Source organism: Ursus americanus, chromosome 22, assembly GCF_024610735.1.
Source record: "Ursus americanus isolate L20-20 chromosome 22, mUrsAme1.1.p, whole genome shotgun sequence".
NCBI lineage: Eukaryota > Metazoa > Chordata > Mammalia > Carnivora > Ursidae > Ursus > Ursus americanus.
In genome coordinates this window covers 54,327,783-54,347,345 of record NC_142148.1, presented here as the reverse complement: position 1 = coordinate 54,347,345, position 19,563 = coordinate 54,327,783, and positions in this window count along the sequence as shown.

Genomic DNA, 19,563 nt, shown 5'->3' with positions numbered 1-19,563 from the left:
GACCTTGGAAGGCCCCCCACGCAAAAACGCTTGGGCCCATGCTCCCGCTCGCCAGAGCCCTCACCTTGCCCCGCCACTCCGTAATCAGCACAGCCGGTGATTGGGGCCTGCCGGCCTCCTTTGGGCTAACCCTAACCCTAGGTCGGCACACGAGGGGCCCCTCACAAGGGGCCTGGCGCTGCCACGCCGGGGATTGGGGACCCCCGAGCACCAGTGCGGAACTCACCCTGTCGCCCCGCTGTGACCCGGCCCGCTAGGGGCACTGTCCTCATTCAGGGCGGGAGATCGGGCAGGGCCCTCCGAGCCCCCGGCGACCTTCGAAGGCCCCCCACACCAAAACGCATGGGCCCAAGCTCCCGTTCGCCAGCGCCCTCTCCTTGGCCCGTCCTCCGCTCACCACACAGCTGGTGGATCGGGCCTGCCGGCCTCCTGGGGGCTAACCCTAAACCGAGGTTGGCACCCGAGGGGTCCCTCCCAAGGAACGTGGCATCACCACGCCGGGAATTGGGGATGCCCGAGCCCCATCGCCAGACTCATCCTGCTGCCCCACCGCCACCCCGGCCGCTAGGGGTGCCACCGGTCAATCAGGGCGGGAGAATGGGCAGGGCCGTCTGAGCCCCCAGTGACCTTCGAAGGCCCCCCGCGCCAAAAGGGTTGGGCCCACGCTTCCGCTCGCCAGCGCCCTCACTTCGGCCCGCCCCTCCGCTCACCACACATCCGGCGGATCAGGCCTTCCGGCCTCCTGGGATCTAACCCTAATGATAGGTCGGCCCCTGAGGAGCCCCTCCCAAGGGGACTGGCGCTGCCACGCCGGGGATTGGGGACTCTCGAACCCCAGCGCCGCACTTACCCTGCCACCCCGCCGCCACCCGGGCCACTAGGGTGGGGCTTGTCATTCAGGGCGGGAGAACAGCAGGGCCCTCCGAGCCCCTGTCGATCTTCGAAGGCCCCCTGCACCAAAACACATGGGCCCACGCTCCCATGCATCAGCGTGCTCACCTCAGCCCGCCCCTACACTGGAGCACAGCCGGTGGATCGGGCCTGCCGACCTCCCGGGGGCTAACACTAACCCTAGGTGGGCTCACGAGGAGCCCCTCGCAAGGGGCCTGGCACAACCACACCGGGGATTGGGGACCCCTGAGCACCAGTGCCTGACTCACCCTGCCGCCCTGCCGCGACCGGCGGGCTAGGGGCGTCGCCGGTCATTCAGGGTGGGAGAATGGGCAGGGCCCTCAGAGCCCCAGGCGACCTTCGAAGGCCCCCTCGCCAAAAAGCTTGGGCCAATGCTCCCGCTCGCCAGTGCACTCACCTAGGTCAGCCCCTCCACACACCACACAGCCAGCGGATCCAGCCTTTCGGCCTCCTGGGAGCTAACTCCAAACCCTACGTTGGCCCCCGAGGGGCCCCTCCCAAGGGGCCTGGTGTCGCCACGCCAGGGATTGGAGATACCGAGCACTAGTGCCGGACTCACCCTGCAGCCCCCCCACCACCCTGGCTGTTAGGGGCGCCGCCGGTCATTCAGGGCGGGAGAACGTGCAGTGCCCTCTGAGCCCCCAGTGAACTTCGAAGGCCCTGTGCGAAAACTCTTGGGCCCACGCTCCCGCTCGTCAGCGTCCTCACCTCGGCCAGCCCCTCTGTAAGCCGCACAGCAGGTGGATCGAGCCTGCTGGCCTCCTGGGGCTAACCCAAACCCTTCATGGGTGCCTGAGTGGCCCTTCCCAAGGGGCCTGGCACCACCACGCCGGGGATTGGGGACACCTGAGCAGCAGCGCCAGACTCACTCTGCCGCCCCGCGGCAACCCGACCCGCTAGGGGCGCCGTCCTCATTCAAGATGGCAGAACGGGCATGGCCCTCTGAGCCCCCGGCGACCTTCGAAGACCCGCCGCGCCAAACCGCTTGGGCTCCCGCTCCCGCTCGCCAGTGCCCTCACCTCGGCTAGCCCGTCCGCATGCGGCAGAGGCGGCGGATCGGGCCTGAAGGCCTCTTGGGGGCTAAACCTAACGCTAGGCGGCCCCAGAGGGGGTCCCTCCCAAGGGGCCTGGCGCCACCACGCCTGGGATTCAGGATACCCGAGCCCCACCGCTGGACGCATCCTGCCGCCCCACCGCGACCCGGGCCGCTAGGAGCACCGCCGGTCATTCAGGGAGGGAGAACAGGCAAGGCCCTCAGAGCCCCTGCCGACATTCGAAGGCTCCCGGCGCCAAAACCCTAGGGTCCACGCTCCCACTCGCCAGTGCCCTGCCTCGGCCAGCCCCTCTGCACGCCGTAGAGCTGGCGGATCAGGCCTGCCGGCCTCCTGGGGGCTAACGCAAACCCTATGTCAGCCCCCGAGGGGACCCTCCCAATGGGCCTGGTGACGCCACGCCGGGGCTTGGGGACCCCCGAGCCCCAGCTCTGGGCTAACCCTGCCGCCCCGCCACCACCCGGGCCACTAGGGCATCGCCGGTCATTCAGGGCGGAAGAACTTGCTGAGCCCTTCGAGCCCCCAGTGACTTTCGAAGGCCCCCCACGCCAAAACGCTTGGGCCCACACTCCCGCTCGCCAGCACACTCACCTAGGCCAGCCCCTCCGCACGCCACATAGCTGGCAAACCGGGCCTGCCAGCCTCCTTTGGGCTAACGATAACCCTAGGTCGGCCCCCGAGGGACCCCTCCCAAGGGGCCAGGCAGTGCCACGGCGGGTATTGGGGACCCCCAAGCCCCAGCTCCGGACTCACCCTGTCGCCCCGCCGCCACCCTGGCTGCTAGGGCGCTGCCGGGTATTGAGGGCGGGAGAACGGGCAGGGCCCTCCAATCCCCCAGGGACATTAGAAGGCCCCACACGCCAAATCGATAGGGCCCACGCTCCCGCTCACCAGCGCCCTCACCTCGGCCTGCCCCTCTGCTCGCAGCACAGCCAGCGGACCAGGCCTGCCGGCCTCCTGGGGTCTAACTCTAACCCTAGGACGGCTCACGAGGGGCTCTTCCCAAGAGGCCTGGTGCTGCCACGCCAGGGATTGGGGACCCCCAAGCACCAGCGCCAGACTCACCCTGCTGCATCACCTTGACCCTACCCGCTGGGGGTGCTGTCCTATTTCAGGGCGGAAGAATGGGTAGGGCCCTCCGAGCCCCGGCGACCTTCGAAGGCCCGCCACGCCAAAACGCTTGGGATCACGCTCCGCTCGCCAGTGCATTCACGTCCGCACGCCCCTGCGTTTGCCACACAGCCCGCGGATCGGGCCTGCTGGCCTCCTGGGGGCTAACCCTAAAGCTAGGTAGGCCCCAGAGGGGCCCCTCCCAAGGGGCCGGGTGCTGCCATGCCGGGGATTGGGGACCCTCGAGCCCCACCACCAGACGCAACCTGCCACCCTGCCACCACCCGGTCCTCTAGTGGTGCTGCCGGTCATTCAGGGCAGGAGAACGGGCAGGGCCCTCCGAGCCCCCAGTGACCTTCGAAGGCCCCCCCACGCCAAAACGCTTGGGCCCACGCTCCCGCTCCACAGAGACCTCACCTCGAGCCACCACTCCTTTCGCCACACAGCTGGCGGATTGAGCCTTCTGGCATCCTGGGGTCTGACCCTAACCCTAGGTCACCCCCGAGGGGCCCCTCCCAAGGGGCCTGGTGGCACAACGCGGTCGATTGGGGACCCCCGAGCCCCAGCGCCGGACTCACCTGCCGCCCTGCCGCCAGCCGGGCCGCTAGGGGCGCCGCGGGTCATTCAGGTGGGAGAACTGGCAGGCCCTTCCGTTTCCCCTGCGACCTTCGAAGGCCCCCCACTCAAAAGAGTTGGCTCCCACGCTCCTGCTCGCCAGCACCCTCACCTCGGCCCACCCCTCCGCTTGCTGCAGATCCAGTGGAGAGTGCCTGCCAGGATCCTGGGGGCTAACCGAAATTCTAGGTCGACTCCGTGGGGCACATCCCAAGGGGCCTGGCTCTGCAAAGCTTGGGATTGGTGACTCAGAGCCCCAGAGCCAGACTCACCCTGCCACACTGTCGCCACCTGGGCCACTAGGGGCGCTGCCGGTCATTCAGAGTGGTAGAATGTTCAGGGCCCTGGAGAAACCGGCGACATTTGAAGCCTCCTGCGCCAAAATGTAGGGGCCCACGCTCCCGCTTGCCAGGGCCTTTACCTCCACCTGCCTACCTCTCGCCGCCCAGCCAGAGGATTGGGCCTGCCGGCCTCCTGGGGGCTAACTATAACCCTAGGTCGGCCCAGGAGGAGCCCCTACCAAGGGGCCTGGCGCCACAATGCTGGGGATTGGGGATACCCAAGCCGCCCTGCGGGACTCAACCTGCCGCCCCACCACCAACGGATCTGCTAGGGGCGCCGCTGCTTATTCAGGACAGGAGAATGGGCAGGGCACTATGAGCCATGGCAACATTCGAAATCCCAGGGTGCAAAAACGCTGGGGACCACGCTCCCACTCGCCATCACCCTCACCTCGGCCCACACCTCTGCTCCTCACAAAGCCAGCAGATTGGGCCTGCCAGCCTCCTGGGGGCTAACCCTAACCCTAGGTTGGCCCCCGAGGGGAACCTCCCAAGGGGCCTGGCGCAGCAATGTCACGGATTGGGGACCCCCGAACCCCAGTGCAGTACTCACCAAGCCGCCCCGCCACCACCCAGGCTGCTAGGGGAGCCTCTGGCCATTCAGGGCAAAAAAAACCGGCAGGGCTCTCAAATCCCCCAGCGACTTTCCAAGGACCCCCGCGCCAAAATGCTTGGGCCCACGGTCCAGCTCGCTGGCGCCCTCACCTCGGCCTGGCCCTCCGCTACCGCACAGCTGGTGGATCATGCCTGCCGGAATCCTGGGTGCTAACACTAACCCTCGGATGGCCCAGAGGGGCCCCTCCCAAGGGGCCTTGCGCTGCAATGCATGGCATTGGGGACCACCAAACCGCAGTGTCAGACTCACACTGCCACCCCGCCACCACGCGAGCCGCTAGGGGTGCCGCCGGTCATTCAGGGAGGGAGAACGGGCAGAGCCCTCCGAGCATCTAGCGACGTTCAAAGGCCCCTTGCGCCAAAACGCTGGATACCATACTCCCGCTCGCCAGCGCCTTCACCTCGGCCCAATCCTACACTCGCCGCACAGCCGGCGCATCAGTCCTGCTGGCCTACTGGGGTCTAACCCTAAGCCTAAACCCTAACCCCTAACCTTAAACACTAAACCTTAACCCCTAACCCTAACCCTAACCCTAACCCTTAACCCTTACCCTAACCCTAACCCTACCCGAAACCTAACCCTAAACCCTAATCCTTAAACCCTAAACCCTAACATTAACACTAAACCCTAAACCCTAACCCCTAACCCTAATCCCAAAACCCTAAACACTAAACCCTAACCTTAACCACTAACCCCAATCCCCAAACCCTAACCCTAAACCCTAACCCTACCCTGACGCCTACCATACCCCTAACTCTACCCCTTCAGCTAACCCTACCCCTAACATGTAACCTAAACCTAAACCTAACCCGAACCCGAACCCTAACCCGTACTCTAACCCGTACCCTAACCCTAACCTCTACCCTAACCCTAACCGTAACCCTAACATGTACTCTAACCCGCACCCTAACTCGTACCCTAACCCTAAACCTAAACTGTACACTAACCCGTAAATTAAACCGTACCCTAAACCTAACCATAACACTTACAAGTACCCTAACCCGTACCCTAACCCATACCCTAACCCTAAACCGTACCCTACCCCATCCCTAACCCGTTCCCTAACCCGTACCCTAACCCTAACCCTACCGTAACCTAATCTGTACCATAACCCTAAACTGTACCCTAACCCTAACCCGTACACTAACCCTAACCTGTACCCTAAACCGTACCCAAATCCATACGCCAACACTTACCCTAAACTGTACCATAACCCGTACCCTAAACTGTACCCTAATGCATACCCTAATCCGTACCCTAACCCTAACCTGTACCCTAAACCTAACCCGTACTCCAACCCTAACCCTAACCCTAAACCCAAACCCTAAACCCTAACCCGTATCCTAAAACCTAATCTGTACCCTAACCCATAACCTCTAACCTGTAACCGCTAAACCCAACCCTAACCCGTACCCTCTCCTTACCCTAACCCTAACCCCTACCCTCACCCATACCCTAACAGTAACCCATACCCTAACCTTAACCCATACCCTAATCCGTAACCTAACCCTTGGGATTGGGAACACCTGAGCCCCTCCACGGGACTCAGCCTGCCACACCTCAGGAAACCATGCCCCTTGGGGCGCCACAGAGCATCCCGTACAGGAGAACTGGTAGGGCCCCCTTGAGCCCCAAGCGATCCTCGGCGGCCCCCTACACCCCAACCCTGAGGCCCACGCTCATCCCGCCTCACGCCTTCCCTTCAGCTTGCCACCGAGCTCGTCGCAAAGCCGGCAGATCAGGCCTGCCGGGTTCCTGGGGCCTAGACCTGACCCTAGGTCGGCTGGGTATGGCTCCTCCCCTGGGGCCCGGTGCCACAGCCCCAGGGACTGGGGACACCTGAGTCCCACTGCAGAACAAAGCCTGCCAGCCTTCAGGAAACCGTGCCCCTTGGGAGGCTGTAAAGCATTCAGGGCGGGAGAACCAGGAGGGCCCCCAGAGCCCCCGGCAAACTTTGGCGATCCCTAAACCCAACCTTGAAGCCCATGCTCACCCCACCCCACACCCTCACCTCAGCCCACGGCGGAGCTCACCACATAGTGGGCAGATCTGGCCTGCAGGGTTCCTGGGCCCCAAACCTAACTCTAGTTCATCTGAGGAGGGGCCCCTACCCAGGAGCCTGGAGCCGCAGCCGCGGGAATTCAGGACACCTGAGCCCCACAGCAGTACTCAGTCTGCCACCGCGCAGGAAACCATGTGCCTTGGGAGGCCATAGAGCATTCAGGGCAGAAGAACCAGAAGGGCCCTCCTGAGCTACCAGCGAACTTCGGCGGCCTCCCGCACTCCAACCCTGAGGCCCACGCTCTCCCACCCCACACCCTCACCTCAGCCCGTGTAGCTCGCCATACAGCCAGCAAATCCAGCCTGCGGGGCTCCTGGGGCCTAAACCTAGCCCTAGGTCGGCCGCGGGTGTGGGGGCCTCCCCAGGAGCCTTACACCGCAGCCCTGGGGAATTGGGATACCTGTACCCCAGCACAGGACTACGCTTGCCACCCGACAGGAAACCGTGCCCCTTGGGGCTCTACGGAGCCTAGAGCGCATGAGAACTTGGGGAGGCCCCCAGAGCCGAACCCCATCCTTGGCAGCCCCCCGTGCCCCAACCCTGAGGCCCATGCTCACCCTCCCCCATGGCCTCCTCTCAGCCCTCCACAGAGCTCGCCGCACAGCTTGCAGATTTCCCCTGCCGGGCTCCTGGACCCTAACCCTTACCCTAGGTTGGCCACAGAGGGGACCCTCCCCAGGGACCTGGCACCCCACTCCACGGGATTGGGGACACTCAAGCCCCACCGTAGGACTCAGCCTGCAGCCCACAGGAAACTGTACCATTCTGGGGAACAACAGAGCATTCAGGGCAAGAGAATTGGGGCAATCCCTGAGAGCACCTTCTGGTGAACCCCGACATTTGTGGGCCCTTCCGGATGAAACCCCAAGGCTCACACTCACCGGCCCTTGTGCCCTCATCTCAGTCGGCCTGGGAGTTCTCTGAGCACTGGGCAGTTCGGACCTACTGTCTCTTGAGGCCTAACCTAACCCTGGGTCCTCTGCTGAGGGTCCCTCCCCATTCGCCTGCCTCCAAGGCACCAGGCATTGGGCTTACCTCTGCACGACTACAGGACTCAGCCTGCCCCACAGCAGGAAACTGTCGATTTGGGGCTGCAGCAAGGATTCATAGGAAAATCGGAGGGCCCCCCTCAGCCCATCCAACGCAATCCCCACTTTCAGAGATCTCCCCGGATCCAATTAGTAGCTTCACACTGACCTTTACACTTGCTCTCCACGGAGATCTTTTGAAATTCTCCATGCTTCCAACCGATGGCATCATTCAGCTTCAGTGCCTTACCCAGCTTGAGGTCTTGAGATGGATTAAAATGGGAAGTTATTTCACTGATGATGACGTACTGGTGACCAAAAGATACATGCATAAATTCTTCATATCACTTGGCTTCAGGGAAATGCAAATCTAAACCCCTATAGATGCCATATCACACGAGGCCAAATATCTAAAAAACAGAAGACATGAAACTATACATGTTGGAGAGGATGTGGAGAAAAGGAAACCCTCTTACACCCCTGTACTAATGCAGTCCGGTACAGCCACTCTTGAAAATGGTACAGAGTTTCCTCAAGAAGTTATAAATAAAGCTACCCTATGTCCCAGCAATTGCACTACTGGGTATTTACCCCAAAGAGACAGAGGTAGTGAAGACGGGACACATGCACCCCAGTGTTCATAGCAGCAATATCCATAATAGTCAAACTGTGGAAGGAGTGCAGTTGACCATGGATAGATGAATGGATAAAGAAGATGTGGATCATATATATAATGGAATATTACTCAGCCATCAGAAAGGATGAATACTTACCATCTCACCGACCTGGGTGGAGCTGGAGGGTATTACCCTGAGTGGAATAAGTCAATGAAAGACAATGATCATATGCTTTCACTCCTATGTGGAATATCAGAAACAAGGAAGAAGACCATAGGGGAAGGAAGGGAAAATAGAATGGGAAGTCATCAGAGAGGGAGAAAACCCATGATGGACTCTTAATTATCACAAGAAACTGATGATTGTTGGAGGAGAAGTTGGGGGGGGGTAACTGGGTGAGTAGCATTAAGGAGGCCACACGATACAATGAGCACTGGGTGTTACACACGACTGAAAATTTATTGAAGACTAGATCTGAAACTAATGATGTACTGTAAGTTGGCTAATTGAATTTAAATTAAAGAACAAAAGACCTCGAATAAACAATCCTAAACATTTGTATGGAACCACTAAAGATTCGAACAGCCAGTGCAATGTGGAAAAGAAAAACAAAGCTGGAGGACTCACAATTTCAGATTTCAGGTTATACTACAAAGCTGCAGTCATCCTAACAAGACAGTACAGCACAAAAATTGACACAGCGACCAAAGGAACAGGATACAAGTTCAGACAGAAACCCACAGTTATGTGGTCCATGAATCTTCCACAAAGCAAGCAACGACATCAAAAGGGAAAAGGACAGCCTCTACAACAAATGGTGTTGGGAAAACTAGACAGCTACGCACAAAAGAATGAAATTAGACTGCTTTCTTACACAATACAGACAAACACAAAACAGTTTCAAGACCTCAATATGAGACCTGAATCCATAAAAATCCTACAAGAGGGAAGACAGTAACTTCTTGACATGGACCATACCAACGTTTTTCTAGACTGTCTCCTGAGGCAAAGGAAATGAAAGCAAAAATAAACTATTGGGAATACAGCAAAATAAAAATTTTCCACATGGCAGAAGAACAATGAAAACGTAAAAATAATAAGACAACCTACTCAAAGGGAGAAGATATTTGCAATGATCATATGCAATAAAGGGATAGTGTCCAAAACATATACAACTGATACTACTCGAACCCCAAAAAACAAATAATCCAGTTAAAAAATAGGCAGAAGACATGGACAGACATTTCTCCAAAGAAGAAATACAAATGGCCAACAGTCCCGTGAAAAGATGTTCACCATCACCCATCAGCAGGAAAATGTAAATCCAAAGGACAGTGAGGTAATACCTCAAACCTGTCAGAATGGCTAACATCAAAAGCACAAGAAAGAGCAGGTGTTGGGAGGATGTGGATAAAGGGGAATCCTTGCGAACTCTGGGTGGGAATGCAAACTGTGGTGGCCACCGTGGAAAACAATATGAAGGTTCCTCAAAAAATTAAATATAAAACTACCCTACGATCCAACAATCACACTACTCCTATTTACCCAAAGAATAGGAAAACAGTAACTTCAAAGGATACGTGCACCCCTATGTTTCTTGCACCATTATTTACAATATCACAATATGGAAGCAACCCAAGTGTCTGCAGAAAAATTGACAAATGAGATGATAGATGTGTGTATTCACACACACACACACACACACACACACACACACACACATACACACACACAATGGAGTATTACTCGGCTTGAAAAAGAATGAAACCTTGCCATTTGCAGCCACATGGATGGAGCTAGAGAGTATTATCCTAACTAAAATCAGTCAGTCAGAGAAAGACAAATCCCATACGATGTCACTCTAATGGGGAATTTAAAAAACAAACAAAAATAAATAACTAAAAGAGGAAAAGGAGACACAACAAAATACAATCTCTTAACAATAGTTAACAAACGGAAGGTTACCAGAGAGAAGGTGGATAGAGGGATGAGTGAAATAGATGAAGGGGACTAAGAGGACGCTTTTCTGGATAACCACTGAGTAATATATAGAATTACTGAATCACTCTAGTGTACACCTGAAACGAATGTAACATTGTATGTTAGCTCTACTGGAATTAAAATAAATTTTTAAAAAAGATTTTTCTTTCAGGAACCTCTTTGAAAAAGCTTTTCCTGTGCAATGTGCATAAACCCTACTTGGGAGGATTCACTCTACAATAATTATTCACTCCATGCCTCAAATTCAGATTTCACTGAGTTCTTACCGTGGATCCCAGGCCACAGGAGCCATGGTCCTATTCAGTCCAGGCTCATCACCTATGCATTCAAGATGGGAAGTAGAGACACATGTCACTTCACAGTCCAGAAAGCTATTATTGTTTCTGTTTCAGTGTGAGAGAGTCACAGACTTTGGGACAGGTTTCAGAGCAGGTTTATTATGGATCCTGGATCTCTAATTCAATGTTCATTGCCTGAATCCATTTGGCTAATAGGTTCCCTGTGGATGGGCTTGCTTCCAAGCACATACATGGAAGATGCAAAGGTGGGTGGGCTTGGTGCGGGACAGTAAGAAGACCAAAAACACACAAGGGTCCGACCCCTCTCCTGATCCAGGAACTGCTAGAGGAGAGGGTACGATGGTAGAATCCATGCGATACTCCAAGGTCACCAGCTGAACACAGGAGGCACAGGTCAAGGGATCTGGAGATGCAGGGGTTGAAGGCTGCTCTGAGCTACCTCTGGGAGGAAGGGAGGGAAGGAATGAGGAGACATTGCCTGCCCCTGGCCCATGCCAGCTGCCCACCGCTCCGACACGCATCAGTCTATGAGCTGACACAGCCTGGGCTCAGATTGGGCTGCCTCGGGTCCCTCAATCCTCAGTGGGAGAGCTGGCCCCAGGGCTCAGAGACATGTTGAGGGAGATGAGAGGGAAAGCTGCCCCACCCAGGTCATCCCCTCCTTGAGCAGACAGCCCTTCATAACTGCAAAAAAAAAAAAAAAAAACAAACCACTAACGGGGTTGAAAGACATGCCATGGATGAACTAAGGCATAGAGATATGTAAAATAACGTTCATTTTTAAGTTCAGAGCTGTCATCTCAGGAAGTGGGGAGAGCTTCCCTGAAGAAGACTGAGGGGAGGGCAGGCCATGCTGAAAAGGGAGTCATGGCTCTCGTGATTGGCGACATGCAGCCCCCTTCCATGGCAGGGCATCATCCTCGCATCACATGAGATCCATGGAAGTGTTCCATCAGGGCCAGATGTCTCTCTCGAGAAGGCTACCCTGGCATCGGACTGCACAGGGCACCAGGGACGAGGGCCAGATGGAGGACGGACAATACCTCGGAGGCCATGGGGCAAGAGCAGAGGCACATGACCTTGAAGATGATGATGAAATGCGGGAGGTGGCAGCATGGAGCTGGCCCGAAAGTACCATGGGAGCAGTGCCTGCAGCTACACTGACTGGGTGCCTTCTGTGCCTGGTGTGGCTGACTTCAGTGTGCTCCAGATCATTCCTGACCACAAGTCTATGAAGTGTGCACCACCCTCGGCCTCCTCTCCCCTTGCAGCTGCTAGGAATCACGGTCACAGACCCTGGTCAGCTTTTGTGGAAACCAAGCAGTGGCTCCCCCACACGCTGCACCTCTGGTGATGGTCCAGTGCGACCCTCGTGCCTGGCCAGACACTGATGTCTACCTGTCTCCACACAAATCCACAGGCAGGAGGGTGTCCCTGGATTCCACAGCACCTGATGAGACAGATCCACAGAACCCAACACCCAGTGGGTCACTCGGGACCTCACCTATGGTCATGGAGCTCCCCATACCCTATTTCTGTCACTTCCCACAGAAAGCCTGTTTCTGATCCCCCACAATACCATACATCCTGGTTGCTGACCTGGGGTCATGCCATGAACCCACATGGCACCTTTCTTTAAGTGAAGGCTATGCCTACACCTCCTAGAAAATATTTCTAATGAAGTACATGTCCATCAGGACTATGGTGGGAATGGTAGCACACAGCCTGCATGGTAGTAGTCAGTAATTCTAACAAGGGTTAACCCCACCCATCGTCTCACAAAAACTTCCTCCATCCCCAAGGAACTCATGGTCTGCCCTCAGAAAACCCTCCAGAAAACAAACCTTTCATCTGAATGCTCTCTTTACCTTCTGCTTCAAATCTTGTCCAACCACAATGATATGAAACTAGAAATCAGTCTCAAGAAAAAAATGGGACAGTCAAAAATAGGTGGAGATTTTTGGGGCCTGGGTGGCTCAGTCAATAAGGATCTGCTTTCAGGTCAGGTTGTGATCCCAGGATCCTGGGATCTAGCCCCGAATCAGGCTTCTTGCTCAGTTGGAAGCCCGCTTCTCCCTCTCCCACCCCCCTTTTGCGTTCACTCTCTTGCTGTCTCACTCTCTTTCAGATACTTAAATAATCTTAAAAAATATGTGGAGATTTAACAACATGCTACTGAACAACCAAAAGTCAAAGAAGAAATCAAAAATATTTTAGAAGTACCTTGACACTGATGAAAAAGACAACCTACAAAAACTTATGGGATGCAGCAAAAGTAGCTTTATGGGCGACATTCATAGAAATTCAAGACTTCATCAACCCATGAGAATGCTCTCCAATAAACAACCTGATTTATGTGGTAAAGAAGTAGAAAAAAAAAACAACAAACAAAGCCCCAAATTAGTAGAAATAAGGAAATAAAAAGGAATACATAAATAAATCCAACAGAGACTAAAAAGCCAAAAAAAAAAAAAATGAACATTAGAGCTGCCTTTTTTGGAAAGGTAAACAAAACTGACAAACTTAGCTAGACTCACCAAGAGAGACAGAGGACCCGAATACAATCAGGAAAGAAAGATAATGGATTCCTGTCTCATATCAAAATCAAAAGAACTCTTCAACCTTGGACACAACAACTTCTTACAAGCCACGTCCCTAAAGGCAAAGGAAATAAAAGCAAAAATGAAGTATTGGCACTTCGTCAGCATAAAAAGCTTCTGCTCGGCAAAGCAAACGATCAACAAAACAAAAAGGCAATGTATGGAATCGAAGAAGATATCTGCAAATGGTATTACAGATAAAGGGCTGGTATCCAAGATCTATAAAGAACTCCTCAAACTCGACACCCAAAAATGGGCAGAAGACACAAAGAGATACTTCTCCAGAGAAGACATACAAATGGCCAACAGACACATGAAGAAATGCTCCACATCACTTGCCATCAGGCAAATACAAATCAAAACGACAATGAGATACCACCTTACACCTGTTAGAATGGTTAAAATTAACAAGGCAGGGGGCACCTGGGTGGCACAGTGGTTAAGCGTCTGCCTTCAGCTCAGGGCGTGATCCTGGCATTATGGGATCGAGACCCACATCAGGCTCCTCCGTTATGAGCCTGCTTCTTCCTCTCCCACTCCCCCTGCTTGTGTTCCCTCTCTCGCTGGCTGTCTCTATCTCTGTGGAATAAATAAATAAAATCTTGAAAAAAAAATTAACAAGACAGGAAATTAAAAAAAGTCAGAGAGGATGTGGAGAAAGCGGAGCCCTCCTACATTACTCATGAGAATTCCAGCTGGTACAGCCACTTTTGAAAACTATATGGAGGTTCCTCAAGATGTTAAACACAGAGCTATCCTATGACCCACCAATTGCACTACTGGGTATTTACCCCATAGACACAGAATAATGAAAAGAATGGGCACCTGTATGCCAATGTTCATAGCAGCAATGTCCATAATAGCCAAACTGTGGAAGGAGCCAAGATGTCCTTCAGCAGATGAATGGACAAAGAACATGTGGTTCATCTGTACAATGGAATATTACTCAGTCATCAGAAAGGATGAATACCCACCATTTGCACCAACGTGGATGGACAAGGAGGGGATTATGCTAAGTGAAATTAAGTCAAGCAGAGAAAGACAATTATCATATGGTTTCACTCCTATGTGGAATGGAAGGAATAGCATGGAGGACATTAGAAGAAGGAAGGGAAAAGTGAAGGGGGGAATGAGAGGGGGAGATGAATCATGAGAGACTACTGACACTGGGAAACAAACTGAAGGTTGCAGAAAGGGAGGGGAAGGGGAATGGGTTATCCTGGTGATGGGTATTAAGGAGGGCACGTGTTGGGGCACCTGGGTGGCCCAGCATTTGAGCATCTGCCTTCGGCTCAGGGCGTGATCGAGCCCCACAACAGGCTCCTCCTCTGTGAGCCTGCTTCTTCCTCTCCCACTCCCCCTGCTTGTGTTCCCTCTCTTGCTGGCTGTGTCTATCTCTGTCGAATAAATAAATAAATTATTTAAAAAAAAAAAAGGAGGGCACGTGTCATAATGAGCACTAGGTGTTATATGCAAACAATGAATCATGGAGCACTACATCAAAAACAAATGAAGCACTGTAGGGTGAATATCAATTTTAAAAAAAGAGAAAGATATGAAATCCATACAGGAAAACTGTCACAATTTGCAAATGACATGAAATCCCGAAAGATTCCACAAAAAAAAAAAAAAAACTGTTAGAATAAACAAATTCAAGAAAGCTACAGGATATAAAGTCAATATACAGAGACCTGCTGTCTTTATTTTTTTCAGATTTTATTTATTTATTTGACAGGAAGATAAAAAACAAGAACAGGGGAAGTGTCAGAAAGAGGGAAAAGGAGACCCTTGGTAAGCGGGGAGCTCAACACGGGGCTCGATCCCAGGACTCTGGGATCATGACCTGAGCTGAAGGTAGACGCTTCCTTATGGAGCCACCCAGATGACCCAACTTCTTGCATTTCTGTATACTGATGACACACTTTCGCAAAGAGAAATTAAAAAAGCAACGCCATTTACAATTGCATAAAAAAATTTGAAATAAAAGTAATCAAGAATGAGAAAGACATAGTACACTCAACACATGGCAGAAAAGAAATGAAAAATATGTGTGTCGAGGGGGGCAGAATTTATTGGTCAAAGATTTGGAGGCAACACAAACAAATGGAAGCATACGCCATGCTCCTGACATCGTTCCTTCTTAGCAATAAGATGTGGACATTTCCCTTGTCCTACACACCCAAAGTTGAATCAGAATCAGGATTGAGGAGGCTGATGAGAGTTGAAGGTGTTTTCCTGTACACGGTGGTTTATTACCAATAAGGATGGGTCAGAGTCCTCGAAATTCCAGAACCTTTTCATTAATGCTTCCTACTCGTGAAAGATGATGTACATTGGTCTTTCCCTGTATAGTGTGGTGACTCAGAGAAAAGTGCTTAGCCCTTTCGTCAGACTTCCACAACCACTTTGGGGCTGGCTTCCATATTCACAAAGGACGATGTTAGGGCTAAGAGGGTTCCTGTACACTGTTATTTCTTACAGATAAGTGTATTGCATTTTTGTTACATTGCCAGATCCACTTAGCGCCGGGCTTGCCAGCCTCCTGGGGACGAACCCTAACCCTAGTCAGCCCCCAAGGGGTCCCTCCCAAGGGGCCTGGTGCCACAACGCCGGGGATTGGGGACCGCCAAGCCCAGCGCCGGAGTTACCCTGCCACCACGCAGCAACCCAGGCTGCTAGGGGCGCCGCCAGTCTTTCAGGGCGAGAGAACGGGCAGGGCCCTCCAAGCCCCCGGCGACCTTCGAAGGACCCCCGCTCCAAAACGCCAGGGCCCACACTCCTCTCACCAGCGCCTTCACCTCAGCCTGCCCCTCCGCCTGCTGCAGAGCCTGCGGAACGGGCCTGCTGCACTCCTGGGGGCTAACACTTACCCTAGGTTGGCCCCCGAGGGGCCCCTCCCAAGGAGCCTGGCACCGCAATGCCAGGGATTGGGGACCCCCGAGCCCCAGTGCTGGACTCACTCTGCCACCCCGCAAGCACCCAGGGCGCTAGGGGCATTGCCAGTCATTCAGCAAGGGAGAACGGGCAGGGCCCTCAGATCCCCCTGAGACCTTCGAAGGCCCCCCGCGCAAAAACTCTGGCTCCCACACTCCTGCTCGCCAGCTCCCTAACCTCGGCCCACCCCTCCATTCACTGCAGAGCTGGCGGATGGGGTCTGCTGGCTTCCTGGGTGCTAACCCTATCCCTAGGTCGCCCCCGAGGGGCCCCTCCCAAGTGGCCTGGTGCTGCATGCCAGGGATGGGGATCCCCAAGTCCCAGAGCCGGATGCACCCTGCCGCCCCACCGCCACATGGGGTGCTAGGGGTGTCACCAGTCCTTCAGGGCAACAGAACGGGCAGGACCCTCCGAGCCACCTGCGACCTTCGAAGGCACCCCGAGCCAAAGCCAAAATGCTCTGGCCCACGCTCCCGCTCGCCAGCTACCTCACCTCGACCCACACCTCCATTCACCACACATGGGTGGAACGAGCCTGCCAGCCTCCTGGGGGCTAACCCTAAACCTAGGACGGCCCCCGAGGGGCCCGCCAAAGGGGCCTGTCACCGCAACGCTGGGTATTAGGGACCCCCGAGCCTCAGCGCCGGACTCACCCTGCCGCCCCGCCGCCACCCGGGCCACTAGGGGTGCCGCTGATCATTCAGGGCGGGAGAACGGGCAGGGCCCTCCGAGCCCATGGCGACCTTCGAAGGCCCCCACATCCAAAACGCTTGAGCCCACGCTCCTGCTCCTCAGCGCCCTCACCTCGGCCCGCCCCTACGCTCACTGCAGAGCCGGTGGATGAGGCCTGCCCTCCTCCTGGAGGCTATCCATAACCCTAGGTTGGCCCCTGAGGGGCCCCTCCGAAGGGGCCTGGCACCGCAATGCCTGGGATTGGGGACCCCCGAGCCCCAGCGCCGGACTCACCGTGTCGCCCCGCCGCCACCCGGGCCACTAGGAGCACTGTCGGTCATTCGGGGAGGGAGAACAGGCAGATCCCTCCGAGCCCCTGGCGACATTCGAAGGCCCCCCACGCCAAAACGCTTGGGCCCATGCTTCCGCTCGCCTATGCCCTCACCTCGGTCCGCCCCTCCAATCGCAGCACAGCCAGTGGATCGGGACTGCCAACCTCCTGGGTGTTACCCTAACCTTTGGTGGGCCCCCGGGGGGCCCATCCCAGGTTCCTATTGCCGAAACATCGGGAATTTGGGAATCCTGAGCCCCAGCACCTGACTCACCCTCCTGCCCTACCATCACCTGGACCGCTAGGGGCGCCGCAGGTCATTCAGGGAGGGAGAAGGGGCAGGGCCCTCCAAGCCCCTGGCGACCTTTGAAGGCCCCTCGCGCCAAAATGCTTGGGCCCACATTCCCTGCTTGCCAGTGCCCTCATCTCAGCCCGCCCCTCCGCTCGCCGCACAGCTGGCAGATCGGGCCTACCGGCCTCCTGGGGGTAACCCTAACCCTAGGTCAACCCCCGAGCGGGCCTTCCCAAGGGGCCTGGCGCTGCAACGCCGGGGATTGGGGACCCCCGAGCTCCAGCGCCGGACTCACCCTGCCGACCCGATGCCACCAGAGCCGCTAGAGGCGCCACCGGTCATTCAGTGCGGGAGAACAGGCAGGGCCTTTCGAGCCCCTGGCGACATTGGAAGGCCGCACTTGCGAAAACGCTTGGGCCCACGCTCCTGCTCGCCAGCACCCACATCTTAGCCCGCTCCTCTGCTCACCGCACAGCCTGCAGATCAGGCCTGTCGGCATCCTGGGGGCTAACCCTAACACTTGGTCGGCCCACGAGGGGCCCCTGCCAAGGGGCCTTGCGCCGCAACACCAGGGATTGGGGACACCCGAGGCCCAGCACCAGACCCTCCCTGCTGCCCTGCCACCAACTGGGATGGTAGGGGCGCCACCGGTCATTCAAGGAGGGAGAAGGGGCAGGGCCCTCTGAGCCCCAGGCAACCTTAGAATACCTCCCGCGCTAAAACGCTTGGGCCCAACTTCCCGATCGCCAGCACCATCACCTCGGCCCGCCCCTCCGCTCACCGCACAACCGGCTGATGAGGCCTGCCGGCCTCCTGTGGGCTAACCCTAACCCTAGGTCGGCCCTCGAGGGGCCCGTCCGATGGGGCCTGGCGCCACAACGCCTGGGATTGCTGACACCCGAGCCCCAGCGCCAGACTAACCGTGCCACCCAACCGCCACCCGGGCCGCTAGTGGCGCCGCCGGTCATTCAGGGTGTGAGAACGGGCGGGGCCCTCCGAGCCCCCGGCGACTTTCGAAGGACCCCACGCCAAAACGCTTGGACCAATGCTGCCGCTCGCCAGCGCCCTAACCTCGGCCTGCCCCTCCGCTCTCCAAACAGCGGGCGGATCGGGCCTGCCGGCCTCCTAGGGGCTAACCCTAACCATAGGTCGGCCCCCGAGGGGCATATCCCAAGAGGCCTGGCTCTGCAACACAGGGTATTGGGGACCCCCGAGCCCCAGTGCTGGACTCACTGTGTCACCCCGCTGCTACCCGAGCCACTAGGGGTGCCGCCGGTCATTCAGGGTGGGAGAACGGGCAAGGCCCTCCCAGCCCCCAGCGACCTTTGAAGGCCCCCGCACCAAGATGTTTGGACACAGGCTCCCACTCGCTAGCGCCCTCACCTCAGCCCACCCCTTCGCTGCACACCCGGCTGATAGGGACTGACAACCTCCTGGGGGCTAAGCCTAACCCTAGGTCGGCCCTCGAGGGGCCCGTGCCAAGGGGCCTGGCTCCGCAAACCCAGGTATTGGGGACCCCCAAACCCCAGCGCATGGACTCACCCTGCCACCGCGCCACCACCTGGGCCACTATGGGTGCTGCTGGTCATTCAGAGTGGGAGAACGGCAGGGCCCTCCAAGCCCACGGCGAACTTCGAACACCCCCCCATCCAAAACGCTTGAACCCACGCTCCCGCTCCTCAGCGCCCTCACCTCGGCCCGCCCCTCCGCTCACTGCAGAGCCGGCGGATGAGGCCTGCCCTCCTCCTGGGGGCTACCCATAACCCTACATTGGCCCCTGAGGGGCCCCTCCAAAGGGGCCTGGCATAATGCCTGGGATTGGGGACCCCCAAGCCCCAGCGCTGGACTCACTGTGTCGCCCCGCCACCACCCGGGCCACTAGGAGCACTGTCGGTCATTCAGGGAGGGAGTACGGGCAGATCCCTCCGAGTCCCTGGCGACATTCGAAGGCCCCCCGCGCCAAAACACTTGGGCCCATGCTCCCGCTCACCTGTGCCCTCACCTCGGTCCGCCCCTCCGCTCGCTGCACAGCTGGTGGATCGGGACTGCCAACCTCCTGGGTGTTACCCTAACCATTGGTG